An 8174-nucleotide genomic window follows, 5' to 3' on the forward strand; every position below is an offset into this window, starting at 1 on the left:
TTTATCCACTTTTTGTTTTTTCTTTTATACACCTGACACCATATCTTATGTTCTGTTTATCAATAAAGCGAACTACCAGCGTTCATATGATTCATCAACAACTATTATATTGTATTTACTTTATTAACCAACAGTTATAAATTTTTATACAAGTCCAAACAAGTACAAACAAGCGACATGTAAGCGTCTCTCTTCTTATTATTGTCTTGGCGGGAACGTGCCAGCAACATGAAGTTGTTCCGATACCAACATAAATAACAATAATGTTACTACATTATATAACATCATGTAACAGACAATTTATGCTCTGATATCATGCACGACATATTTAATGGAATTTGCAGGTATAACTTGCATTATATTCTAAAACATTTCATTAAAAAAAATATTTTTCACTGGAAACTCTGAATTATCGAAAACAAATGTTTCAATACGGAGCTACTGAAATAGACAATCTTTCACAACCAATAGAATATAACCATATTAAAAATAAATGCTTTAAGATGACAGCATCGGAAATGAAATGCTTTATACATTTTATAACACTAATTATTGCTGATTTAATACCAACATCAGACGCTGTTTATGAGTTTTTACTCATATTCGTCCAAATAATAGATTTAGTATTAAAATCCTATTTTACGAACGAAGACTTAACACAACTCGATACCTTAATAAAATTACATAATAATTTATATACCACGTTGTTTTCAGATTATCTAAAACCTAAACATCATTTTTTAGTCCACTATGTGCATATAATTAAAAATAGCGGACCACTTCGTAACCAGTGGTGTTTTCGCTTTGAAGCAATGCATCAAAAGCAAAAAACTTACGCCAAAAGTATAACAACACGAGTAAATATACATTAGCAATAAAAGCTCAATTAGAATTTGCGAACGCGATTTTTTTTAATTCTTTTTTTTCTGAAGAAATATTTCATAAAAAACTTACATCCATTGATTTTCTAGATAGCAAATTTGACTCATTTCGAAATAATCATAAACAATTCGATTTTCAAAATGTTGTAGGGTTAAAGGAAGTCGTTTTTAAAGGAACGGTATATAAACAAAAATATGTAATTTATAAGAAAAATGATATATTCCCTGAATTGCCTACTGTATTTGAAATCATCGCCATAATTATTGACAAACAAGAAAACTGTTTTTTTTATGTGTAATGTCTTTGACAGCACAGAATATATGCATCATTATTTGTCGTATAAAATAGCGACAACCTCTATAGATACAGCAATCATACCATTAGATACAAATATTAGTCCTCCTACCCATTTTTATTATTTATCCACTGGTGAGAAGGTTATTCGAATGCATCCACAGTACCACACTTGTTAGGTAAAGGTGTTACATTAATCCAGTGCAATAAGTTGTTATTTTATATTTTTCTCTTATGTTTTCCCATTATTAGATTTAATGTTTGGTTGTTTTATTATGTAACATCTCTACATTTAAAACTGCTGACACACTTATCGAATATTTAAAACAATTACATGTCGTTCCTTCAATATACAACTATAAATGTATCAACGAAACGTCAACGATTTTAAAATATATGCAAATTTAAAAGTTCACTCATAAAAAACATAATAAAGATGCAGAAGAAAATTATTGTTATTCGAATGCATCCACAGTACTTGTTAGGTAAAGGTGCTACATTATGCAGTGGGTCGTTAAAAACCAACAGTTAAACAGCTCATGAATGGACAAAATAACAAAAAAATACTCTAATGTAACCTTTGGCTATTTAACAGCCCTTTGGGTAACAATGGAATAGAAATGTTTTTTTTTTAATTCTGAATATTAACAGGTAAGAGTTACGTTGTTATCATTAAGTTTAAGTTATTTATTATATAAATAAATATGTTATTACATGAAGAAGAGGGTTTTGAGTTTTCAATAAAAATAAAATAAGATTTATTTAAATTTAATACGTTTTTTATTTATTAATACATTTACCCTTTTATATTAAAAACAATGATATTTACTTTATAAATATAAAATACTTTTAAATTAAAAAGAAAGAAATATAAAATGGCTATTAGATTAAAAATGGTAAGTGCTTTAAATTAAAAAGAAAAATATTTTAGTTTAAAATGGTAAGAGCATTTAAATTAAAAAGATATATTCGTAAAAACGAATAAGTAAAAATAAAAAAATTAATAATTTTTACTTTACAATAAAAATGTTCATATGTTATTACAAAAGTAACTGTTTTTATTTTGAAAAGAAAGACGTCTTAATGTTAAAATGGTATGTACTTTTAAATTAAAAAGAAATATGTTTTAGTTTTAAAATTTAGAATTTTTAAATTAAAAAGATATAATCGTAAAAGCAAATAAGTAACTGGCTTTAAATTTAAAAGTAGGTTGATTTGTTTCAAAATGAGAAAGTTTTATAATAAACTGTTTAAGTTTTAATAGTAAATATTTATAATATGTTGATTTAAAATGTAGACACCTTCACCTAAAATCGTTTAATATATTAAAATAAATAGGTGACGTAATATAATTAAGTATGCACATTTTTTTAAATAAATACTTTTTATTTGGAGTATAAATGCGGAAGTTGTTGTTTTGAGAACATTAAGTTTTGCTGTAAACATTTTTCCCTTTAAATTTAAAAATGTTGATACTTTTAAAATAACATGATTTGTTGAGTTAAAGTAATAACAAAACCTTTTGTGCAATTTTAATATACGTTTTTTCTTCAAATAAATACGAAATGCGTTTCCCGTCATGATTTTTTTTTTCAGTGTACACAAACCAAAGTAATAAATGAAAATTAAAATTAAATATAAAAAAAACTGATGATTGAAATTGGAAAATGTGAATATGAAAATTAAATTATTCCAAATCAGAAAGCCAAAGCAAAAAAAAGTATATAAATTTCCGTATTCGTCTGATAAAATTAAATTTAATTTAGAACGAATTTTCATGAATCAAAAAGAAAAAAAATTCCAATTAAAATTTTACAAAAGAAGATAATCAAGAGATTAATGAATTTAATAATAATAAAAAAAATGAAACAAAGATAATTTAAATTAAATTTCCAAAATAGTAAATTGTTTCTTGAATGTTTTATAACAAAACTTAACGTCTGACCTTTTCCCTGAATAAGATTACCATAAAGAATCTCCAGATGACCATCCAGGAAGAACTTAAGGTAGGATATTTCTGATAACGCCTTCTTCCTTCAGGATACTTATTTTGGGGATTTTAGGTGACTGAATGACCTCGTGATTTTATTCCCCACGAGGTGGATGAAGAAAATCAAACAATTTTTTTTCTTTGCTGTACAACTAAATCCAGAATAAACTTCTGTTACGAAAATCACAAACGATCAATTATGATTTAATATTATAACATGCGTGATTCTCCCAAAAATTATGGATTAATAACCTCGACTAAACTTCTCAAAACTCAAATTTTCAAAATGTCGACGACTAATTTTTCCACGATGTTACACGTTATACCGCTGAATGACGAAAGAGAGTTAAATTTTGTCGTGTTTTCGTTTTATTATATATGTTAATTTTCCAATAAAATAAAACAAATAAGTTTCAAGTTTAAAAGTTGTTTTGATTTAATTTGAATTTAAATAAAATAAACTCTTTTTAAAAACCTTAACCGCTCGACACGATTTGAAACTGGCGCAGTCAGTAGGATAACTTGTACGAATACTGGAATTTAGTGAAAGTGTTCGGTGAATTTTAATTCTTCAACAAGCGAATACAACAATTGGAACTTAACGGTGACTTAAAAAGGCGTTCACTGTACTTAGCGAAGAAAGAAAAAGGGACCCACGGTGGAAGGTAAAATTCCTGAAATCAACGAACAAAAGGGTCGGATCAATATTTCCTATACCCACGACACCCACAGCGTGAGGATAATATTTCCCATACGCAACACACCCCCCAGTCCAGAGGATAGAATTTCCCAGCGACCACAACAAAGAAAAACCGAAGAAACGAACAAAGAAGAACGAAGACAAAAACCGAAAACAATTTAGAAATTAAGAAAACAGCTTCCACGTCCGCAACTGACGACAACAACATCAACTTTATGTGCACCACAAGGATCATAGCCTTACTCATAGTCCTGTAAGTGATTTCTTTTATATTTTTTTTGTAAAACTGATATTTTCAAGATTGACGAATTATTGGCAAATTTCAAAAATTTAAAATTAAAAATGGCAAATGCAAATCCAGTTCAACCTGTTGCGAACATAAATAGAATAGATCAGATAACAACTGTTGAGGTTAATATTATTCCAAAATTTTCTGGTAATCCTATATCTTTACCGCTTTTTATTGAAGCATCAGAAAGTTTAATAAACAGACGAGCCAATAGGGTTAATGAAGATGATCCAATTAATTTTTATATATTGCAAATTACAAAATCACGTTTTGAAGGAGACGCGCAAGATTTAATTGCATCACGGGAATTAAATACCTGGGTTGACATAAAATCATGCCTTGAATTAGCTTATAGTGACCAACGATCAGAAGATTGTTTGTTAACTGACTTAATGAATATTTTGCCTACTACAAACGAAAATCCTTATTCTTTAGGTAATAGAATTAGAAATGTTTTAAATCTCTTGCTGACAAAAGTTAAGTTAACTGTACATCAACTTGCTGATAGACAATTAAAAATCAGTATGTATAAAAAAACTGCATTACAGACGCACATGCGTTCATTGATGCAATATTCAGATTATGGAGAATATATTTATTTAAAAAATCCCACAGATTTAGAAACTGCTATGCAAAATATTTTAGAAAAACAAAATTGGCAATATTATTGTAAACAATCATCAAAAATAAATCAATTTAATTCACCAAAAAAATCAAATTTAAATAGGATAAGAGCAATTGATAAATATCCACAACAATTCAATAGAAATCCATTAGGTCGAACTCCACAATTTAGTATACAACCAAGACCCACAACTTTTGCACAACCAAATTTCAATCAAAATCAATTTAATTTTCCAAGACCTCAATTTAATCAACCAAATTATATGCAAAAATATCCATATCAAAAGCCAAATTCTAAACAAAATATGAAACCATTTGTACAACAAAAGCCACACATGCCAACTCCGATGGATGTAGATACCACCATGAGTAATTATAGATTAAATAAATCTAAAATAAACAATATTGAAGGCGAAAATCTATTTTATGATGAAGAAAATGGAATGTACTACCAATACGTCGATCCCTACTTGCAAACACCATCAAATGAAAATTTTAATTCAACACAAGAAGAGATTACAGATGAAGAAACTCATAATTCTTGTCCTGAAATTTCTGAAGTAGACTCTGAAACAAATTTTCCTATAACAGCCTCACCACATCAGAATCCGTAGTTGAAGTAAATTTTCAAAACTCTTCAAAATTACCTTATATCATGTTACCAGAGTTAGATAATGTCAAAATTTTAATAGATACTGGTGCAACACATTCGGCTATATCTTCAAAATTAGCAAAAAGTTATTTTCAAGAGTATTATTATTATGAACCATATGTAGTAAAAACTATGCATGGATTAACAAAACACTATTATAAATTGAATTTACCCAGCTTTAAAACTTTTAATGACTACGAAAACAATTATTGTTTCAATATAATAGATTTTTCTGAAAAATTCGATGGAATCCTAGGTAGCGATCATTTAGAAATGATGGGAGCTAAATTAGATTATCAATCAAAAACGTTACAAACTAAAAATGCGAGTATACCATTTTATTTTAATAAAACTGTAATTAATCCACCCCAACGAACACGACAAATTGTTAAAATACCTGCAACTAACAAGGAAGGACAATTTTTAATAAATCATTGCGAAATAATAAAGAACGTAGAAATACCTAATGCATTAGTAAGTGTTAATAACTACGAATGTTTAGTAGAAATAACAAACTTTAACGAATATCCTGTACAACTAAATTGTAATCCTGTGGAACTTGAAGAACTTGACGTAAAACAGTATGAAACAAACAAAACACTTACAAAACAACAAGTGTGATAACTAGCGCCCTCTGTATCGAGAAGTTCGTTACTTCGAGATGAAATTATGTTCCTTTTGGGTAGTTGGTAACATCAGTTAGGTTAGTGAATACGTCGCGTGAACAAGTACGAGAGAGTTCGTGTAGTGAGTTTCGTACGTGGAGATTAGAAAAGACGTTAACGGTTAATTTAGTTTATTATAAGAACAATAGTTAAGTTACGATAAACAGTTGTAAAGAACAATAATAGAACGCTGTTTAAATAAAGGTTTTGATTATTAATTTCACAACAAAGCAGCGGCGGGATTAAAAAAAAAAAAAAAACTAGTGCACGTGTTCTCGACCGGTGCTCACAGAAGCGATCGATAAGGTGGTTAAGAAGAAACAGAAAACGAAAATGGGACAATCGGATTTTGATGAAAACGTGGAACAAATAACGAGTTTAACACGAGATCCAGAGATGGACGATTTCCAAACGATGGACAAAACGGGTGACATAAATATGACACAATCTTTAACGTGGGAAAGGGAAATGTTGAATCGGGAGCGGGACTTGTTGAGACGCGAAAGAAACTTGTTTGAACGTGAAAAAAACCTAAACCGTACGAATGGGATAGGAGACGTACGACGCGACGTTATCGTTACGTCATCAAACGTGGGTAATATATCGATTTTACCGGAATTTAACCCAGATGTGCAAAGTTCGTTAACCGCTTCACAATGGGTAAATAAATTAGAATCAACCGCAAATGTTTTCGGTTGGAATGACCAAACTCTACTTTTTAACGCAATATCTAAATTAGCGGGACCTGCAAAACTTTGGTACGACGGATGCCAAACGTTTATTGCTGATTGGACATGTTTTAAAACGTTGTTGTGTAAAGATTTTCCTACTTTAATAGATGACGCGGATTTGCATTACGAACTAGCGAAAAGAAAGAAAAAGTTTTCCGAATCGTATGAATATTTCGTGTATGAAATGAAAGCTATCGCAAGTAGAGGAACTATAAGCGAAAAAGCGGTTATTAAATACATTATAAATGGCTTGCATGATAGGGATTTGGCGAAATCATTTAAATTCATCTTATACAAATTAAACAGTACGAAAGTGTCGCAAAACCATCCAATTTCACTCAGAAATACTCTCAAAACCATGTTCCAAAACAAAATGATAAGAACGAAGTACAAAAAGACAAAAGCGATACACAAAAGGATAAGAAATGCTATAATTGTAATGAGATTGGGCATCTTTCAGTAAAATGTCCAATGCCACAGAAAAAGCCTAGATGTTTCAAGTGTAACAAGGTTGGCCACTTTGCAAAAGACTGTAAAGATAGCAAAACCGTCAGTAAAATTGAGAAATTACAAGTTCCTGATGCATATCGTAAAATAGTTACAGTGGACGGAAAGGAACTGAAAGCATTTATCGATTTAGGTAGCGAAGTAGTTACTATGAGAAAAAGCGATGCATACAAGTTAAAATTAGATTACATCCCATACGCAATTCAATTAAAGGGGTTCGGTGGTATGAAGAGCCACACAATTGGAAAACGACTAAGCGTTTTAAACATTGATGATGTCATAGTGGATGCAGAGATTTATGTGGTACCTGACGAATCCCAGGATGATGCAATGATTATTGGAAATTCCGCCTTCAAGGACGACTCGAACATTTGCATTATTAAACAAGGGCACTCTTTGAAAATATTTCGAAATTTGACAAGCGAAAACGATAACGAAGAATACCAAATAGATAACGAATCAAATTATGAAACCGACGACGAAGGGGAAGAAGCGAGTGTACAAGACGAAGAAAATGAAGAAACGAGTGTACCTGATGAAGAAATCGAAGAAGAAACGAAAGAAGTTAATGACCGAAATGAGGAAGAAAATCTCTTTGTTTTGACGAATGACGAATGTTAATCCAAACCTCTAAACAAAGAAGAAAAAGAAGCAGTGAACGAACTTTTGAACCAAAATAAAGAGTTATTTGCACGAAATTTGTGTGAAATCGGACAAACAAACGCAACGGAAATGGTTATTGCAGTGACCAGCAGTGAACCGATAACATGTCGACCATATCGCATACCGTATGCGAAACGCGAAACTGTTAGTAAAATGATTCAAGAACTATTGGAAGCG

General features: G+C 30.1%; 1 pseudogene; it reads left to right on the forward strand.

Annotated features, from left to right (window-relative positions):
- Window positions 1–5803: 5803 nt before the first annotated feature.
- On the forward strand, window positions 5804–7955 carry LOC139432537 (uncharacterized; annotated as a pseudogene).
- Window positions 7956–8174: the final 219 nt, after the last annotated feature.

Source organism: Onthophagus taurus, unplaced genomic scaffold (genome assembly GCF_036711975.1).
Source record: "Onthophagus taurus isolate NC unplaced genomic scaffold, IU_Otau_3.0 ScKx7SY_25, whole genome shotgun sequence".
Taxonomy (NCBI): domain Eukaryota; kingdom Metazoa; phylum Arthropoda; class Insecta; order Coleoptera; family Scarabaeidae; genus Onthophagus; species Onthophagus taurus.